Genomic DNA, 22,224 nt, shown 5'->3' on the forward strand with positions numbered 1-22,224 from the left:
TCCTTTTGTCTGAAAAAAGATCAAACTTTTCATGAAGTTTAGGAATTAAGTGATCTGAGTATGACCAGCATGTCGCACCACAAGAGAAAATGCGCTGCTTGATTGGATTTGGCATTGCCCCTGAATTAGAGATTCAAATTAGGTTGATAATGTAAGTGACATGTGATCGCTGCAGTACAGTAAGCTGTGGGAGCAGCATAATTGTATTGGAAGCCTTGGATGTACTGTAACAGCATTTGAAACAGACATGGCAGTAATGTTGATAGGTAGGCTGCTTCAAGTCATTGTTACTCTGATTGCATTAGTGCTGTCAAAACTAAAAGGAAGTATTCTGTTACAGTCTACTCTTAATTTAGGGCTTTGACTTTTGAACACTGAATATACCAGGACCCTGCCGTTTATGCCATCAATTGATTTATTTGATTTCAGTCGAAAAAAACAAAGCAGCAAAAATGTTGTCGGCATACATTACAAAAACATTGAAACTTGCCTCATTTAAAGCCATGCTGTTAGTGGTGTGAAATTGAGTGTGCATATATTCTGTAAACAAGTTTTATTGCTCCTTGGCTTTTTTCCATAAATAAAACCAGCTTACTTTAATGGAGGATGCACTGTAGCTAAGTAAACCTTTGCTTATGTCAAAGCTTGTTTGTTTTATGCGCTCTGTTGTATAAGTAAGCTCTTTTGAGATTAAAAATAAACCACAGAAAAACAGTATTGCAATGAAATTGTTTTTTATTAAAGTTGTGACAGTCTTTTAACAATAAGAATCAAAAACTAAAAGGCACTAACAGAACTATTTTGCTGTCTAAAAGTACAATTACCAAAAATGCATAGCAATAGAATACACAAAAGCAAAATTCAATAAAGATCGAAGGACAACCAACTATAATACTCAACCAGGCATCCCTCACTACTCTCAATATTCAGAGATCAAATGCTTTAGAACCTTAAAGCATTTAAATATTTAGGAACATTTTGTTGTATAAATCTTGAATGTGACAACCATATTTGTTTCTGCTTTTAATAAATATTATGTTTTAATCGTGAAATACCTAGTTTTAGACTGAATCAGTCCGTTTTTTAAAGTGGAAAAATACAGCCCTACCTATCAGGTTTTCTCTGAGAGCCTTGCTAGACTAGTGAGTTATTTCAGCAGTGGGCTCTATACAGCCCTACCTATGGTTTAATCTCTAGCCTTTGCATTTCATACCGTGTATGCGTAACGGTCTAATATAGTTTACGAGATACGTGTGACATACAGTTAAGATTAAATAATCCAAGAAAATGGCACATGCATTGGAGATTTAATCACAGCACCTTAACAAGCATGGCATTAAAGAGTAAGTCTTGGATCTGCGTCTGCTAACACAATTTAGTTAATTGTTTTTCCAACAAGGAGACACGAGTTTTTTTTTTATGACAGAACTAAGGGTTAGTTAACAAAAAAAGTTATCTAGTGTTGATTTGAATAGCATAGTTTATATATAAATGATTGGACATATAGTATTTATATATATATATATATATATATATATTATACCGCTTATACAAAAACAATTTGGTTTCCGAATATGTTTTTGGTATGCCAAGTGCTTTTTTTAGGATAGGGAAACAGTGGAAGGTTTAATCGGTATGATTTGTTGGTATGCTGTTGGTTTGTTTGTTTCTGGACATTATCTAGTAGTCTGGCTGCTGTCCAGTATATCACCTTCTGCAAATCAAAGTCAAAACAAGGGATTATCCTTCATTTTTTGTTGTGCCCTTTTTAATTTGTAAATGTCTTTTAATTTGGCGTCCATGACAAATGGTTCTTCAGAGGTTAGTAGAAGAATGGTAGTTTATTGCATGTAGCGCGTGGAAGCTTGGCTGTATCAATACCTGTATTCTGTGACTCTGTAGTTTCCATCGAGCATGATGTACATCTGCTAGTAAAACTGCATCCACCACAGTGACAAAGCTTCATTCCTGACACCATTTTAGATAGTGACTTCATATACACAGGATTATACAAATCCTGTATGTTAAATGTGTTGGTGACTTTGACAGCCATATTAGACATAAATGTGACTATTATTATTATTATTATTATTATTATTATTATTATTATTATTATTATTATTATTATTATTTTGGTTATACAGATCATACTATTTATAGCTTAAAGTTTGGTACTTGGCGCGGCAGCACTCTACCTGTAAGCTAAGTTCCATTTTTGAGGACACGTTGTTATAACGGCCATGTAACTAATACTTCCCACAAACCTTGAGGTTAGTGTCTTTTACTGTTGGAACATTGCTGTATTCTATGATTATTTTAATACGGTTCCATTACTGATGTTGTCCAGTGAAAATGAACCATTTTCCTGCCACATTGTTCTAACCTTTGGATTTATTAACGATTTTACACATCAATTTTACAATTTCATGTGTACAAACCATTACAAACAAGCTACTGTAACCAGGCACTGGCTGGGCCCCAGACTCTCCTTGCTTGACTTGCCGCTGATCTTCATACTGGAAGAAGCTTGAAAGATACTTTGAGTGTAAATCAACTTAGTTGGTTTCCAGACTGTTGACACAACTTGTAGAAGTAATGCCTACTGTACGGTTATTTAACTGAAAAATTGTGTGTGTGTGTGTGTGTGTGTGTGTGTGTTGTTTTAAAGCATGTACTCCAATGTGTATCTAGTCAAACTGCTTCAACGATCCAGCTTGGCATCAAACAAATTTGCAAACACTTGAGAGAAACGCTGTTCAGAGAACAAACAATGTACTGCAGTCTGCGTGGGAGACTCTCTTGCTCGGAGGAAAATATTTATACCTGTGGAATTAAGACGGCAATGATTACAACAGCCCCTCTGATGAGGAAAACTGTAGCAATGATGCCAGCAGCTTGCAGTATTAAGAACAACATTGTGCTCCACGCTCATCTACTGCTTATTTATTATGTATTTATTATTTAATTCTAAAAACACATTTTATGTTGTAAATATTATGACTTGGCCAAGTCTTGTATATTTTTTGCCTACAGTATGTTGTTATAAAGTGAGACTTAAAAAGCTCATTTATCTTTTGCATCTATTTCAATTTTAAAGTTAATGTACAATGCTGGAAGATGTGCTTTGGGAATAATTATTTATTATTATAGGTGTATACAGTTAGCGCTCACACATGTCTGATCCAATAAAAATTTCACTTCAGTGACGGTTAAACGCATGTGATGCATATCTAATTGATTTATTTCATTTTGACCCGTTCCAACCCTTGTGTGTTTTTCAGCCAGCACAAAAAAGATACAATATCAAAAGTACATATCTGAAAGGACTTTTAAAATAAATAAGCTTCCATTTAGATGTATTGGTTTTGTTGGTACAGTACTATATTTTCAACTGAAGTATTTTAATTCAGAACGATATGATTCTGAAAATATCACTTGCCAAAAAAGATGACACATGCTCTGTAATACAGTATACTATGTTTTCTCTAAGACTGTCATTTATTAGCAGGCAGAAGGATATCTACGTCATCAGAGGGAAAGAAATGCAAATGGATGGAGATGCAGATGGATCACATTAGTTTACTGTAAAGCTATGTCTTACTTGGTGCTTATCTTGGCAAGAGCCGAGTTCAAATCAGCATGAAGTTTTAACATCTACTGTCATGTAATGGAAATCCCGAAGATCTGGATACATCCAGTGACTGCTGTGAATAGTGCAGCTGGCAACAAGGGAAAGACCTTATAGCAGCATGGAGAGACAGCTGACAATAGGAAAGAGACCCCATGGGCTGGCAAGGGTTAGGTACCCTTGTTGGCAGTATCCCGCTCTGTGTTTTCAAAGATAAACAGGATGCTGGAGTTACCCGCCCAAGCCTTCTAAGAAAGTAAAGAGAAAAATCCCCCTTGAGTCTGCGAGAGCGGGGGCGGAAAATGACTCAACATTGGACAACACTGTTAATGACTTCGGAACAGAAACGGTTATGAGAATGGAGAGTCAGGGCTCTACGTTTTAGATTTTTAAATACTGGCCTCTCGGGCCACTAAGGTGGTGTTTTTACTGGCCCGGATGCAATTTTATCTGGCCCAATATATTTATATATTTTTTCATGACGGTTTTTATTTTCAGTATGTTTCTTACTGTGTGTGGAACCAGAGAGAGCCCACGTCTCAAAAGAAAGTGGCTAAACGAAGCCTTTCAATGTCACTTCAGCCATTTAACATGTATATGGCAAGTGCTAAAAGAAGTACAGTAATCCAAACTTGGGTAACATTGAAATTAGAAAGGAAATTTAACGTTATGATGAATATAAAGACATATTAAATGTTAATCGCAACAACGCAGTAACTATAAGAAAAGGCAAGATACTTGAGTTGGAAAGGAGTTATTTTTTTTTAACTCTGGGCTGCTGTTCAATGTAAAACATCTACTGTTGACTTTCTGTGAATGGATGGAGTAACGGCAACATTTGCACTGACCATTAAAAGTACAACCGGGGATCCTTGTTTTGAATTATTTACAGGTTATTGAGTAAACAATGTAACTTCGATTCATCTGATGTCAGTACTTGATGGCTAGTTGTAATTAGTAATGTTAAACTATTGTAATGTTGGAATGTATTTTCTATTTTGGCCAGGTTACAATATTTACACTAAGATTATTTTATAAATATTATTTGTTAGAATTAAACAGATGTAGAATATTTAGGTTGCTATATGATAGGCTTTATTTTATTCTGAATACACTACAGCAAAAATTATTTGGTGGTTTGCACAATATTATGCTGCTGTTGCTTTAATTGGAAGAGATACGCGCTGTGACGTTGCTGCTCATTGAGTTCTATATTTTAATTCAGTAAACAAAAGAAAAAACTTGTGCCTAAGGAAATAGGGTACAGAGGGAAGAAATCTCGTCTTGGTCATTGTTTGAACACTTTGTGAACCCGGCTAAACGTTACCAGCTTACACTGTTATGTTGTCTGCTTGTGCACACGCATTTGCCTTTTACTCTTAGTGGCGTAAGGAACCAGAGTTCAGGTAATCGAATACACATAGTTGCACCCTGTGTATTCAAATAGGAAACTATTCGAAATCCCCACCCCTAATCCTAATAATAAACACTATTAAAACAACGTTCATAATACAAAATAATAGCAATCCAATATATAGCGTTGTCGCTTGTGTAGCCTCTCCCAAGAGCGCCAATCTTGCTGAGTGATACCAGCAAGTCCTGGAAAGATTGTGAATGGCATTTTTGACCTGATTGGATCCACTCTAAATGTTCGTTTTCATTTTTTTCATTATTGCATTCATTATGATTTATTTATTTCAGTGCTTTCCTTTTGGTTTATTGGTTGCTTAGTTGTAGAAAATCAGTTTTGTAAAAGATTTGCTGCGGGGACAAGTACCAGCACAGCACTTTGGTACGTAATCTCAAAATCTGACCGTACAACAAATATGATGTGCGGGGAAACGTTAGTTAGTTAAACGTTAGTTCGTAGTTATGTTTTTAAAAAATGGTTTGTAAATTAATTTTCAGCTTTTTGAAACACTGGCCTATTTTCTTAGATTCATGAGACGGAAGCCATATGCAGTAATATATAAATTAGTAAATAAAAATTATACTACTTAAATGTAACCGGCCCAGTCGGGCCTGTGGTGCTTCATAACTACCGGCCAAACTGCGCTCTCTACCAGCCCTGGGCCATCGGGCCATGGTTAATGTCTAACCCTGAGAGTACTTCACAAAAGACTAGTTCAAGATCTGCAGTTAGCAAAGACATGGAACTCCAGGTTTATGTCTGCGGCTGGAGCAAGGTGACAATGATCGGGGTTTTGAAGATTCACCAAGGGAGAGTTAAATGCCTGAGGGAGAGGAGACAAGGGCCTCGCATTGATAAGTTTAAAGCTTAAAGTTTTGGCAAGGTAGTACAACTTCCATATCGCAGTTTAACAGGAAAACATGATAAAGCCTCCATAGACTTCATTCAAGGCAGACTCAAAACGGGAACTGGTGTGCAGCTGTCTGCTTCTGGCCGCCAGAGTCAAACTGCAGTGGAGTTGTAATCTGACAGAAATATGCCATTGCATTGGTGTGTGTCCGATTCTCGATGTGATCCCGTGGGAAAAAAAAGGCCTTTTCATCGCTTTCCCAAAGAAGCAAAGGTGAGAAAAGAGTGGGTTCAGAAAATAAGAAGAGACAGATAAGATGCTTTCTAATTCACCTTTTCATGAACTAAACCTTCTTTCCAGTTGCTTTACCCTTTCTGTTGTGTGCTTTTAGGAATTTGCACATCATTATTTGCCTAGTTATCGATTTCTTCCTACTTTAGTAGCTGCGGCAGACCTGACAGTAGCTTGCACGCCAAGCGTCGGTTTCAAAAACAACATGGCTGCTGCATGAATAAAGTCCATTACTCAACGTCAGGTTATTAAAATATCCTAGTCAAGCTACCTTCAACAGGTATGTCTAGTAATTTAAGCTAGCTCTTTTTTAAAGGAAAAAAAAACTGTGGTGAAACACCTTATAAAGACAGATATTGAGCTAATGGCCCATGTTTACAATATCACTATACAACTTGAATATTCCAAATGAAAAATCTGTTGCATTGGTCAAAAGCATGCTGATGACCTGGTTTCGTTGTGGGGACACTGTATCCAGTGTTTGATTCATAGCCTGTTTCTCCTAATCTGTTTCTCCTAGCCGGTGTACAGCTTGCCAAGAAGTTCAGGATAACGGACAATATCATAATTTATGTTGAGGTAGTATTCTGCTTTATGCTAAGAACAATTATTTATTGATGCCTTCCATCCTTACCATTTTTTTATTTATGTATAGAAAAATGTAAAATCTAGTATTGACTGTTCGTTTAAACTTGATACAGTAATGCTTTAGTACTGACTTGTCTTGGTGATCTATGGACTTTGACTGTACGTCCATACGGTCACATGGATTTCTACATGTACATAGAGGACTGTTGAAGTAGGTTGTAGTGGTGCACCCATGTAAATGTAATCATTATGTGACTGACTTCTTTGTTTTTCACGTTCAGAAATACTCTATACATGTTTTTTTTTTTTTATATATTTTTTTTTATTTAATGTTTAAATGGTTGTTTTTCCTGTAATTTGCTTAGCCCCTTGGTTTTATGTACAAACATATAACTGTTTAGTTACAGATTAGTCAATAGGGTGCCTGTGGGGGGTGGGGGTGGGGGGGCGAAGGTTCATTAACTCGGAGATCTTTGCACAGTAGTTGATGATTTGCAATCATCTGTTTGCTAACAGATAGGAGCATCTTAGCAACTCTACATTAAGAATAATGATAGAGGCTTTATTCTTGACGTATTGCAGAGTCCGAGCAGTGATCTGAAACGGTACAGTAAATGAGTTGTCTACACCATAAGTATTATCCCTGGTTATTTATTAAATTTTTTTTTTTTTTTGTCTAACTCTATGCAAGTGTGAAAAATATGTATAGATTGTGGACATGACCACATTTATTTGAGTTGAGCAACTTTGTAAATTGTATAAGAATGTCTGTGGTCTATCTAACAAACTAATTACATTTTTACATAAAATGAGGGATAGTTTTGTTATTTTATAGCTTACTTTCTGCAAAATTGAAAATGTGGTCTTTTAGGTTATTTTAGGAGGATTCTGTGAATATAAATTTTTAGTAGCTTCTTTACTGAACATGTTAATGTGTAACCTGGACAGTACTTCAGTGTTGTACGCTTGACTGAGCCAGTAATAGGGTTACAGTAGGCTTCCTCTCTCTCTGTGCACCTGAGTAACGTGGGACTCAGTGCTGAAGCACTCATACCCATGCTTGTTTAATATTTGTCTTTCTGTTGGCTTTGTTGATTTTCGATCACTCGCATGATCAGTTTGAAGATCCGCGGAGCATGGGAAAGCTGTTTTGTCCTCCTCATTTTTATAGATATTTTTCAGTAGTGCTGTCCTTCCAGTGTTTGCTGAGGCATGAAATGGAAGTGGAAAGAGGCACCTGTGACGTGCCATTATGATCAGAGTTAATAATTTAGTTTGACATTTTATTTTTCATCTTTTGAAACCAGGCTGAAGGTTGGTTTTGTTTGTCTTGCTTTACAGACTTAACACCAGTTTTTTTTTTTTTTTAATCCAATAACTCCCCTCTCGTAAGTAATAAATCCAAAAAATAGCAAGACTTTTTTTTTTTTTTTTTTGGTGGGAGGGAGGGTGGAAATTGTTAGAAGAATCTACAGTTCAGTTGTGTGTATTATAGAACGTCACAAGATCTTGAATGTGCCAAATCACAGTGATTTAACTAATAAACGATTGTCCGTCAATGTGAAGGTGCCTGGTAGCAGTATCGCACAATGGCAGAGAGACTGTTGAACTGCTGTATCTCGTTTTGTTGTTCTTTTTTCAGAATTGCTATTTTGAGATGTGACTGGTTTAAACAATGAATCTTTAGTGCCTAAAGATTTTTTCTGAATAACCAGATGTGTCAGCACTTTTGTTATCATTAAGGTTGGGACCATGCCTCCTTTTTTATCATTGATGCATCGTTTTCCAAATAACCAATGCACTGATGTCCTAAAAAAAAAAAAAAAGTAATGAATACATTTAGAGCTATTGATAATATCCTGAATAGCTACTAAATTATTGAAAATTATTCCATCAATTAGATGACTGCATAACTACTCTAAAAAAGGGTTTTATCTTATTTTCGTCTAGATTGGTTGCAAGTGGTAGAAAAAGCATGAAAATAACCCATTGAGTAAATCAAAGGAACAGATGTTTTCATCTTCGGCAATAAAAACATAATTTATTTACAACCCCCCCCCCCCCCCCCCAAAAAAAATGTTCCTGTATATTGTGCTCAATACATGATCAAAGGGCTTGCTCCGCTCCAATGGGATCTCCATTCACAACATTCACTTCAGTTGCTTTAGTCAAAGAAATATTGCATTTATTGTTTACAATAAAACCAGCACTGTTACAAAAAGGGAACCAACGGCAGTTCCTCATTAAACCTCTTGGAGAATCCATTTGAAGCATTTGTATCCATTTTGCTTCTTTTTATAAGTGTTTTATCATGATCACCCCCTCCCTGGATTCTTAATTGATTCAATACTTGTATATTGGTGTCCCATTTTGTTTGTGGTATATGGGTGCATCACCCCAGTCTTATTTATCATGTTTCTGTTTTCCATGTCTACTTTGAAACCAAGGCAGTGCAGATGTTTTGAAAGGCAAAATATAAGCATGTATTTTTTATCTTTGAACTGACTGCAACTGTAAACTAATGTAGGCAACTTTTATTTTTGAATAAATTTGGGGATTTTCTTACATCCTTACCTGTGAATTATGATTTAAGCTGAATTGTGTATACTGTTCTGGAGACTACTTCAGCATTATATTGTAATGATCACTCAATACAATATTGAATACAATTTACAGGTTTCAATTTTATCACAGATGGCAAATTGACAGAATGTCCATTTTAAAATACAAATGGTTTTTGTTTTGTAATGTCAGTGTATCTGGGACCATTCATCTGGTTTATGGTATTTTCTTTAGTTGTGTAAATGGCTAGTAAGCAGTGGACTGCTGATAAACTAGTAGTAAAGATAATTCTGAAATGTTGCGATGTTGATTATGTGATACAAAGCACTCTGCTGGAATATAAAAACTTGGTTTAGCAGATTGTACAGCAGAAATCTGTATTGGTAAATTCTCCGCCTGTGGCCTTTAGATTATATACTACTGAACATTTACTAAGGATCCCTTTTTTAGTTTTCCCTGTTCAAACTCAAATCCATATCATTCATGTTCAATTGTGACTCAAAACACAATTGCAGCCACATGGTGTATGTGTGTGGTGCTGTTGATTGTTCATGTGATAGCTACAAAATGCATTTTGGCAGTTTTCAACGGAATGTACATCTACGAGAAACCTTGGTTTTAAATATGGCGTAACAATATTGAAGACAACCTTTTTTTTTTTTTTTTTTTACAGAAAGACTATCCTAGAATAAGTAATTAGTAATTTCTTAATTTACTTTTCTCTCCTGTACTATTGAAGTGATTGTATTTTTATCTGTCTTGAGTTTTTACCCATTTTCCTTTAAATTAAGTGAGCTGTTTAAACTAAAAAAGCTCAACTTCAAAAGGTTGTCATTGTGCTATTATTGCAGAGCCTTCTGTGGCTATGTCTATGGGATGTTTCCAGAGCTGTGAAGTAGACCCTTTTAAGTTCATTAGTCCAATAATGCATCACTTCAAACCTTTTTTTTGTCGTTGTCACAGAAGGTATAAGTTTATTGGCTGCGGATGCCATATCCCTCTGTGCTGCAGATACATTATATTTCATGTCATGGTGCACAGTAATAATTGACTAGGTACAATTACTGTAATCTGTAACCATTTACAAAAGCAGGTCGTTTTGATTTATTTTGTGTCACATCTAACTTGCTGAAACTGAAAATAAATTGGACATCATGTTCAATGACTTGCTGATCATGATATACTGCTGTACATTTCTAAAGATCCACATTTGCACAATTTTCTAGAAGGCATCTAATATCCCTTTGCATTCCTGAATACGTGTTTTCAATATGGCAGTAAAAACAAAAAATCCCATGCCTATAATTAGGGTTTTTTCCATCATGATTTTTTTTTTCTTTCCACAAATTTTAGTGGACCTTTTTCATATACAAAAATATCAATGGAAACAGAATATCAAAGTTGTTAATGAAAAGTCTTCCACTATCCTTATGCATTGTAGAAACGGCCAGGGCGGTTTAATAACACTATGTAACACAATTTTTGTTCCTGGGTAGTAAGTGTTATTTCCTAATTATGCCTCAAAAGTATAGAAAATGGCTGCTATTCTCCACAAACTTTGCTTTTGTGACCAGGACAGTGATATTTTGAAATTTACCTATTTCCAATGAGAAAACAGGCGAATTTGTGTCTTCGTTCACATAAAGTGAGAAAAAAACAACATATGAATTCAAATTAGCATGTATTTATACTAAAGTAATACAAAAATGACTACAAAAGATTTAGATGTAAGTAGTTTTTCGAGATTTACGATTATACTGTAAATCACTTTCACGAATCAGCCCCCAAATACAGTCTCCCATCATGTTCTCGTTATACTGTCCTTGATAGCGGCGTTCAAAGTCCAGTATATCCTGGTGGAAGCGCTCGCCTTGCTCCTCCGAGTACGCTCCCTTGTTCTCCTTGAATTTATCAAGATGAGCATCAAGGATATGGACTTTGAGGGACATCCTACAGCCCATTGTGCCGTAGTTCTTCACCAGAGTCTCAACCAGCTCCACATAGTTTTCGGCCTTGCGATTGCCCAGGAAGCCCCGAACCACTGCGACAAAGCTGTTCCAAGCCGCTTTCTCCTTACTAGTGAGCTTCTTGGGGAATTCATTGCACTCCAGGGTCTTCTTTATCTGTGGTCCGACGAAGACGTTGGCTTTGACCTTTGCCTCAGACAGCTTAGGGAAGAAGTCTTGAAGGTACTTGAAGGCTGCCGACTCCTTATCTAGAGCTCTGACAAATTGTTTCATAAGGCCCAATTTGATGTGCAGTGGTGGCATCAGCACCTTCCGGGGGTCCACCAGTGGCTCCCACTTGACCTTGTTCCTCCCCACAGAGAACTCGGCCCGCTGTGGCCAGTCCCACCTATGGTAGTGTGCCTTGGTGTCCCTGCTGTCCCAAAGGCAAAGATAGCAGGGAAACTTGGTAAAACCGCCTTGGAGACCCATCAGGAATGCCACCATTGCAGCCTCGTGATGCCATCTCAGAAAAATGCAGATATGTATCCACTTAGGCAGCTGGAACTAAACTGAACTGGTGGGCTTAAGGCCCCTGTATTTATACTACTATTTATATTACTGGAAAGTTCTAGAAAGTTCTAGAAGTTACTCCAAGTTTACTCAGCACTGAATCTATCTGGAATGTTCTGGAAAATAGGTACATTTCAAAATATCACTGTCCTGGTGTGACAAAGTGCCCACCCCTGTGTATATTATCTGTTATGTGTTGCGTGTGGTGTGTTTAAATGTTGGTGTATAGACATTGGTACACGGGATATAAACTGGTCTGTGTAACACGAGTGTTTAAAATGTATATGTGTATTTAGGCACAAGGATTGCACAGCACTTCACGTGCAAGTAAAATGTAGTAATATGTGAGCACGGGGAATTGCACTTTATTAATTTACGTGCAGTTGTACCGAGACTCCAATTGAATGATTGATTACCAGTCGAGTCTCGGTACAGCTGCATAAAAGCAGCATGTTTTCACATACGCGGGGTTGTGTGTTCGGGAGTGGAGAACGGGGGGGAGAGAGAGAGAAAGAGAGCGAGAGATAAGCGTAATTATCAATCTCAATTGTTTGTGTAGCGTTCGACCACTCTGTGTTTTGGCAGTGTATTCGTTTTGTTTGTCTATTTATTTTGGCCTCATGTGCCGTGTCCTGTTTTTGTATTGTTACAAACCTTTTATTTTCTGCCTGTTTCATTATTAAACTGTGCAGCAGCACCTTCACCATTTCAAAGCCTGTGTTCAGAGTCAGTTCCTGTTTCTGGTCTGTTGCCACCCACTCCGGCCGTCTTTATGACACATGGTCTCCTTGTGTGATTATCAATGCCTCCTAGAAGATGTGTTGTGTGTGGTGTTGTGTTTTATACCAGAGCAGGGTCAGTAGTTTTTTTGGGGAAAAAAAAAAAAAAAAAATATATATATATATATATATATAATATATATATATATATATATATATATATATATATATATATATATATATATATATATATATATATATATATATATATATATATATATATATATATATATATATATATATATATATATATATATATATATATATATAAATATATATATATAGAGGATATATTTTTTATATATATATATATATGGGAGGTATATATAGGGGGGGGGAATTATAAAAAACCCCCCCCCCCCCCCCACAGAAAACCTAATGTGTTTTTTTTCTTTAAAGTGCCGCCTAAGGGCCAGACATCCCCGGCGATGTAACCAGCCCTTGCCGGGGTGCCTCCTCTGCAACCAGGACCATCTCTTTGCCAACTGTCCCTTCCGCTGCCCCTACCAAGAGGGAGAGGAGGAACTGCCGCAGGAGAGGAATGTGAGGAGGTGGCAGAGAAGGAGGAAGGGGAAGAGGAAGGCAGAGGTCCCACCGCTGTCTCCAGAGCCGCACCAGTCTCCTGCAAGTGAGGGAGAGCCACACCAGTCCCCTGTAACAAGGGGAGACTACACGCCGCTCCCACCTCCATGGGCAGGCGCAGAGCAGCAGGAGCTGCCTCTGCCTCCGCCACCTCCATCGGCAGGAGCAAAGCAGCAGGAGCTGCCTCTGTCTTCTCCACCAGCAGAGGGTGAATGCCTGCTGGGTCCCCGTCCCCCAGCAGAGGGTGAATGCCTGCTGGGTCCCTGTCCACCAGCAGAGGGTGAATGCCTGCTGGGTCCCCGTCCCCCAGCAGAGGGTGAATGCCTGCTGGTATCACTTCCGCCACCAGCAGAGAGTGAATGCCTGCTGGTATCACTTCCGCCACCAGCAGAGGGTGAATGCCTGCTGGTATCACTTCGGCCACCAGCAGAGGGTGAATGCCTGCTGGTATCACTTCCCCCACCATCACGAGGAGAGGAGCTGGAGCTTCCTCCAGCTCCATCAGGGGGAGAGGAGCAGGAGCTGCCTCTCCCTGCACCAAAAGGACCAGGACTAGATGCTGGCGGTCCTCAGCAGCCCTTCCTTAGGCTGCTGAGGGAAGCACGGGGAAGAACTTCTCGGCCGCAGTGGCCGAAAACCGGGCCAACACCCGCGCCCCAGCTTGTCCTGACTCCCTGCCTCACTTCGCCCAAGGATGCCTGCCACGCTTCGCCCAAGGATGCCTGCCACGCTTCGCCCAAGGATGCCTGCCACGCTTGGCATCGCCCGGGGTTGCCTGCCGCTCCGCATCGCCCGGGGTTGCCCACCGCTCCGCATCACAGCAGGAATTACTGTGGCCGGAACCCCACCAAGGGGAAATGCCAGCCACAAAGAAGGGGGAGGAGGTCTGGAGACCACCAACCCCAGCAGCAGTTTCGCTGCCGGAGATCGGGGGGGAGGTCAGTAGACCTGCTCCCACTGCAGTTTCTTCTCTGCAGGAAGAACAGTGGTCGAAGCCCCACCAAGGGGAGCTGCAGGCTCCGAAGAAGGGGGAAGGTCAGGAGACCACCCACCAAGCAGCCTTTCCGCTGCCAGGACTACCCTGGCAGGAGTATACCACCCCACTGTCAGCATTGCAGCTGACAGTGTTATGACTTGTGGGCCCCTTGAAGCCTCCGGTCCTGGCCAATGACTTTGTGTGGGACTTTTGGGCTTTTAAGGGGGGAGGTGGCCATTGAGGCCATGTGTGCTTTGCACAGGGGGGGTATATGTGACAAAGTTCCCGCCCCTGTGTATATTTGTTATGTTGCTTGTGGTGTGTTTAAATGTTGGTGTATAGACATTGGTACACGGAATATAAATGGGTCTGTGTAACACGAGTGTTTAAAATGTATATGTGTATTTAGGCACGAGGATTGCACAGCACTTCACGTGCAAGTAAAATGTAATAATATGTGAGCACGGGGAATTGCACTTTATTAATTCACGTGCAGTTGTACCAAGACTCCAATTGAATGATTGATTACCAGTCGAGTCTCGGTACAGCTGCATAAAAGCAGCATGTTTTCACATACGCGGGGTTGTGTGTTTGGGAGAGGAGATCGGGGGAGAGAGAGAGAGAAAGAGAGCGAGAGATAAGCGTAATTATCAATCTCAATTGTTTGTGTAGCGTTCGACCACTCTGTGTTTTGTCAATGTATTCGTTTTGTTTGTCTATTTATTTTGGTCTCATGTGCCGTGTCCTGTTTTTGTATTGTTACAAACCTTTTATTTTCTGCCTGTTTCATTATTAAACTGTGCAGCAGCGCCTTCACCATTTCAAAGCCTGTGTTCAGAGTCAGTTCCTGTTTCTGGTCGCCACCGAGACTCCAATTGAACTCCGGCCGTCTTTGTGACACGTGGTCACAAAAGCAAAGTTTGTGGGGAATAATAGCCATTTTCTATACTTTTGAGGCATAAGCAATTAGGAAATAACACTTACTACCCAGGAACCAAAAAAAAAAAAAATTTGTTACACAGTCTAATGTACACTATATATTTTTTGTTTTTTTTCACACAAACTGAGAGGAAGTTAAAACTGCACAAGTGACCAAGCTTTAAATACTGCACATTTTAACCTGTGCTTTGATTTGAATAAAAGCTTGTCAGGGGCATCGACCATACAATAATTACCTTTTATTATAACAAAGAGGATCTCCTTTCACTCTTCCCATTAATCTGTTTGTACGCAGCTCCTCTACTTGTGCTCTTAAAGGGTTTCTCGTGAGGAGAGTGTGACCCATCCACTGCTCACGGTTTAACTCCCCTGCTCTGTCAATGAGTTGGCTCTGTTCTAATCTGAATAATACCTTACTCGCATCCACTGGGTATAATGGGCTTGCATAAATGGTGCTTGGATTAGACTGGATTGTATTGTCTGAGGTAGCAGGCTGGCTTCTGCAGTCGGCATATACTTTACACTCTGCCGCTGTTGTGCTACCAAAGCACCCAAATGCCCTTATCTTACAGGCGGATTAATGGTACTATGCCAGAGGTCGTGTTTAATACAAAATGTTGCGTCCTAAACGCAAAATAAATCCATTGGACAGGAAAAACATTGTCTTGCGTACACTGGACAAAGAGAATGGGAAAGGGACAAGGACATGCATATTCGTGGTAATCTATTACACTGCAGCAATGACAGTAAATTACTTGCTTTTTAAAAAAAAAAAAAAAAACAAACAAAAAAAACTGTTCTAGCAATATTGAGGATATTTACTTTTAGGCCCTGTCCACACTACATAACTATACTCAAAAACATTTTAGTAAATCCAGCGCAGACTTTAGTGTCCACAGCGAAGTGCCGTTTCGGGTTTAGTAGTGTGTAATGCATGCACACAATAGTTCGGTTACAGTTCCTAGTAGCGCAATGAACATTGGAAATTTAATATAATAGTATCCCACCATGCAGTGTATTTTATTTTAAAATAATGTGTTATGCCCCATTAAGAGGTCCATATTGCTAGAAATAAGTATTTTGGAAATCGTAAATGCAAACACACACAAGTAGAGCTTGACGTTTTGGGGGTTTTATTTTTAATCTGGTGACAAATTGAGCTGATTATGCTTCTTAATTAAACTCAGAAAAAGCTGTTCATTGCAAAACAATCTTTTGCTTTACCTTCATATCTTGTCTGAGCCTAATTCTGGTCCCTTTTTAATTTTATGACGTGAATTGTTCATCCGCAATCCTACTTTTAACTCTCTTTTAATTCTCTGCATAATGCCTTGATTTGTGTAGATCTAGGATACTGCTGTCACTATCAGAATATGCCCTATTACCTATTGGTAAGATAAGACAGGCAAATTAATCTGTCTGTCCTAATGGATCTGCCAGTCCCTAAAGTTAATTTCCTGTACCATGCTTGTTTTCTATTCCTGCCCTTTGTGTGCTTTTTCGCCACCTTGATGAGTTATTGAAGGTAATTTCAATATTCAGGGAGACATGCTCATTGAAAGTGATGTTGAATGTGACCCAATGAATATTAGAGCAGAGTAATTGCTAAGTAAGACTGTGTAGGCGTGTACTTTTTTTTTTCCAGCTTTATATCTTTAGTTCACTCTTCTGTTCTTTCCTGTTGATTTCATGTCATTCTCATCCTTGTAAAAAGATTCATTTGGTATTCATCGTGCAATATCAAAGAAATACATCTTGTTCCTGTTTTTTAATTTTCAATTGTTTTGTCAGACAAATTTTTAATACTGAGGAATGTCAAGTAACACTTTTTACTTCTCTCTATAAAACGTCAATTTAATGTTGTTTATATGTGACCTACAAATTGGTTGTTCTGTTTTCCTCACAAAGTTAACATACAGGGTAAGGAACTAGGCCAAAATTCGCAGTTCAGTAAAACAAAAACAAACAAACAAAAGAATGTGATTACACATCAACTGCTGTATTAGATTTTTGATCTGCACATTAATTCAAATACTGGAAACTAAGTACCGTAGTATGATACCTGTGTTTTTATACAGCAAGTAGTATGTTGTGCTAAAGCTAGAATGGCCCTTTAGTTACTGTATATAGACAAAATGAACCGCTGATATATTGATGTGTGCATCTTTCAATGATTTCATTTTTATTTGATATCGCATTCACTAAACACTGGAAAAGCAAGCTTAAACACCAGAAACAAGCATCTTGGAGCGGATGTTTTGTGTAAAAGTTCAGTTTATTTGGCTTAAGAGAAGAAAAGAGCTGCATGGTGCTATATTTAATTTTCCTGTCTGATCTGTCTTTTAGCAGGGTGTTTTTTTATGGGTTCTGAAACTGTAACAGGTTTACAAAAAGTGCTTTCAAAGTGAATGCCATTAAAAGTTATCCAGAATGGAATGTTGTTACTGTTAATGCAAGTGAGGGGTATCATGTTTGTAAAACACTGTGAAGGATGACAAAATATAGCCAAGCCCAATTTTGTAAAACACTGGGTGTCTATACTGTAACCCATGTTTTGTGGACAGGTTGTATTTTTTTTTTTCAAAGTTGTGATGAGTTAGAAAATCAATCACATATGTTCAGTCATTTGTAGGCTTTATTTTTTTTATTAAACACCAGTAGTATCTTGCTAATCAACGAATTCAACCATGTTAATTTATTTTATTGCTGTAGCACCTTTTTTAAAAGAGATTTTATTGCTACTCTGATTCAAGTTGAATTCAGTTACAACTTTTGTGTAATAATCCCATATGTAATTGTAAAGAACGGTAGATTAAAGAAGGTTACAACTTTGTCTTGCCTGTAAGTCAACTGTATGTGCATTTTTATTAAAATGAACATTCCTGTTATTTAGCTTGAGGTGTTACTATGAACATGCTTTCTGCGCAAGCAGAACAAAGTCAGTGTTTTTGAGACCATTTGTTTTGTAGGCAGTCCCTTGTTGAATATCTTTATTTAATTGTATCCAGCAATACAACCCTGTGTGTTAATGTATAGGCCTAAATTGTATTGCCATTCGTTGTAAAAATAAGTGCAGTGCCCCCTGTCTGGTTTTCTGCATTTTTGCACATTTTTCACATTGAATTTGGTTACATCTTTTTGTGGGTTGTAGTAGTATATAGAGGGAGTCTGAGAGAAAAAAATGACACCAAAGTTTGGTGGTGCTTTCATTTGTTTGGTGTGCAAGGTAATCAAACATGCAATCTTCAGGTGTGAAAAAGCTATTGCCCCCCCTAGTTAACTCAACCCAATTAAAGGGATAGGTGAATACATCTGTTTGAATACTTTGGTTAACAATCAGGCCTGATTTGGGCCAGCCCTGCCCAATGTAAATCTGACTAACTTTGGCCCTTACCATCAGAGCGAAGTTGTTAGCACACAGGTTTTAGAGGCATATAATGCCACGATCAAAAGAAATTCCTGAAGACCTCTGGAAAAAAGTTGTTGATGCCTATCAGTTTGTAAAGGGTTACAAAGCCATTCCTAAGGCTCTGGGGCTTCACCAAACCACAGTCAAAATTGTCCAAATGGAGAAAGTTTGGGACAGTAGTGAATCTTCCCAGGAGTGGCCGTCCTGCCAAAATCTCTCCAAGAGCAAGGAGTAAAATCATCCAGGAAGTCACAAAAAACCAGAGACAACATCCAGGGACCTGCAGGCCTCTCTCGCCTCAGCTAAGGTCAGTGTTCATGACTCCACCATCAGAAAGACACTGGGCTAAAATAGGATTCATGGCAGAGTAGCAAGGCGGAAACCACTGCTCACTAAGAAGAACATGAATGCTCATCTCAAGTTTGCCAGAAAGCACCTGGATGATCCTCAAGAGTTCTGGAACAATGTTCTATGGACAGATGAGTCAAAAATGGAACTTTTTGGCCAACATGGGCCCAGTTTATGTATGGTGAAAACCATCACTGCATTCCACAGTAAGAACCTCATACCAACGGTCAAGCATGGTGGTGGTAGTGTCATGCTTTGGGGATGCTTTGCTGCATGAGGACATGGACTACTTGCCATCATTGAAGGAACCATGAATTCTGCTCTGTATAAATAGAATTCTACAGGAGAATGCCAGGCTATCCGTCCATGAGCTGAAGTTGAAGCACAGTTGGGTCATGCAGGAAACAAGCCATTTATGCTTGAAAACCCACAAATGTCACTGAGTTGAAGCAGTTTTGCATCAAGGAGTGTGCCAAAATTCCTCCACTGTGCTGTGAGAGACTGATCAATAGCTACAGGAAGCATTTGGTTGCAGTTATTGCTGCTAAAGGTGGCATAACCAGTTATTGAGTCCTAAGGGGGCGATTACTTTTACACACACGGGGGCTTTGGGTGTTGCATAACTTTCTTTAATAAATAAATGAAATAAGTCTCAACATTCTGTGTTATTTTGTTCACTCTGGTCCCTTTTTGTCTAATATTAGATTTTGGTTGAAGATCTGATAACATCCTGTGTCAAAATATGCATAAATACAGAAAATCAGACGGGAGGCAAATACTTTTTCACTGCACTGTAAATGCTTTATCCTTCACAAGAAAGGTAATGAATGGATTCAGTGCTGTGACATTACAGTACTTTTATGTTGATCCTCTGCATCACAAAGTAATTAATTTAAATCCTGTTGCACTGCTTGTCTGTCTGGGACATTGACAATGCTTTGAGATTGTAGATGGTGCTTGCATTTGGATAGTGAGCGTTACTTTCCTGTGAGATGGGTTTAGTGCTTGTCCTCGGGTCACCGACACAGCTAGGAAACGGAAGCTGACTGCTGCAGTACTAGGGAATTGTTAAAACACTGGTCTACAAAGAAAATACAGAAGTTACTCTAATGTAGCTTCAATATCTAATCTATCCCAGATTCAGATATTTAACTTTGGCTTATAGGAATATTCAAGTAAACTATACAAAATGAAAGTTTCAACATTGAAAGACAACACAAGGGCACTGGAACTAGGGGTGTTGGGGTTGCATGGCTTCCATCATATACAGGGGTTACAGTTTTGTTCAATGGCTTTCAGCACCCCCACTCTAAAAATTGTTCCAGTGCCACAGAGACAACATCTGTGTTTTCCCAAAGATGCACCACCAATCTGGAATCGTCCTGAAGCATCAAACTCAACCTAGCTGGTGGCGTTCTAGAAAGGGCATGTTGTTCTTGTGTTCAGAATTACCACATTACTGAATCATGCTAATGCTGCCCATTCAGCCTTCATGGCTCTCAAACATATTTCTTTTTTGTTTGTTTGTTTTTTGGTGGTCTGAGTGCTGCCCTCAACACTTACTGACCGCATTGCTTTTGTTTCTATAATAAAACCAAAGAGTTTCTCATTTTTTTTTTAAAAAATACAGCAGCCGCCCTCAATTCTGTTCTGCCCAGGCCCTTCTAATAATAAACAGGTGTTTTGCTAGATTCTATTATTATTGCTGTGACAACAGGTCAAACTTAATCGGTTAATCCTTTACACTGATATACATTAATACAATATCTAAAGTACATTACTAATACTGAAGTAGAATAAATACAAAAACTACTTTAATTTCTGTTACAATCACATGCTGAACCACTCCCAGCTAAATCTAACACAAATACAATTTGTAATGCTTTTGTATCAATATATGTAAAACTGTAATATTCCAGAATAGTTTGAATACCTTACTTTGCCCCACTGAATTAAATATAAAGCAAACAATGTTACACAGTAGTTATACATTTTCCTTGTGTTTATTTCAGGCAGAAACAGTACAGAAGTAGGGAAATTATATATATAAAATCTCACACTTCGATTTGGCGCCGCACCGTTTATTTTAAATTGATCAAAATGGCTGCGCCCTTAAACGAGGGTGATGATTATATGAGGGCGGCCTTTATTAATAAATACTATGCTTTTCAAACGCTGCAGTATTTTAATACATGATTTAAGGCATTTTAGAAGCGAGGCTGTTTGCGGCTCCGATCTGCAGCACTGTACTCCTGTGTGTTTTTGGGGCTTGAATGTAGTACATTTACTGATAGTTACCGAGACCCCATTAGGTGGGAGTTGGGAGGTCAGGGAGTACTGTACCAGCGAATCAGGAGTGTGTATTGGCTGTTAAGGGGCGGGACAATGCTGGTGTCGCAGTTTAGTCAAAGAATGTGACGTAGTTTTCTGCACCAAAAATTACCTCGGAATATCAGCTTGATTTCTGTAAAAACTCAGTATATCCTACTTGGTTATTTTTTATTTTCTCACTGTAACTTGCTTGTTTGTAATTTCTCTGCAAGAGAAATTGAAACAATCTTATCATAGATAGTAAGCATATTGTTTTTATTTGTAGGGGATTGAGTACGGGAATTACAATTGAACTGAAAACAAAACCACCTATAATTTCAGAAAGACTGTTGTTCTGTATGTAGTTTGTTTGATTTTCTTTCATAACTGTACCATAAAATAAAATGTGCTAACTATGTGTGTACATTAGTTTGAGGCTCCCGTCTCTTCGGGGGCGTTACGTGTACACAGTCAGTGTTGCGCGTTTATTTGTTTACTGTGTGTGTGTTTTTTTTACTATGGTTTAGAAAAAAAATACCTGAATGTTTCTTTATTGATAGCTGCGTTTATTATAAAGCTGATATATGACTGTGTCGTCAATACGAGGGAGTCTTTAATACGAGGGCCGCCACGATGTAATACTATCACTAGCCCCCCGCTATATATATATATATATATATATATATATATATATAATATATATATATATAATATATATATATATATATATATATAGATATGTGTGTGTGTGTATATGTGTATGTGAACTGTGAAGCTAGTTGAACCAATGAACTGTAAGTCATGAGAGCGTTACAACCAGTGGTTGAATAGGAATTCGCTTTCTTGCAAAGTAAATGATTACAGATAAAATACATGCGGTTCTGTGTACTATGGTATGTTGTGGCATTATGTTAAGGTTTTAATCCATCTCGTACCCACAAAAACATTTTATACTTAGAACAAAACAAAACAAAAATACTCCAACATTGCATCAAATGGTTGATCTAGTTTAAGTTATCTCTCTCTTCCTAA

General features: G+C 38.4%; 1 protein-coding gene across 2 annotated transcripts in view; it reads left to right on the top strand.

Moving 5' to 3' along the window:
- Window positions 1-22,224, top strand: part of LOC121316169 (mannosyl-oligosaccharide 1,2-alpha-mannosidase IA-like) — a 125,978-nt gene that overhangs the window by 8,462 nt on the left and 95,292 nt on the right. The window contains exon 1 of one of the 2 annotated variants that reach the window (XM_041251030.1): window positions 7,310-7,373. The exons of the other annotated variant lie outside the window; for it this stretch is intronic. The gene's annotated coding sequence lies outside the window, so the exon portion shown is untranslated. Of the gene's footprint in view, window positions 1-7,309; window positions 7,374-22,224 lie in introns of those variants that run through there. 2 annotated transcript variants of the gene reach the window in all.

Source organism: Polyodon spathula, chromosome 5 (genome assembly GCF_017654505.1).
Source record: "Polyodon spathula isolate WHYD16114869_AA chromosome 5, ASM1765450v1, whole genome shotgun sequence".
Lineage (NCBI taxonomy): Eukaryota > Metazoa > Chordata > Actinopteri > Acipenseriformes > Polyodontidae > Polyodon > Polyodon spathula.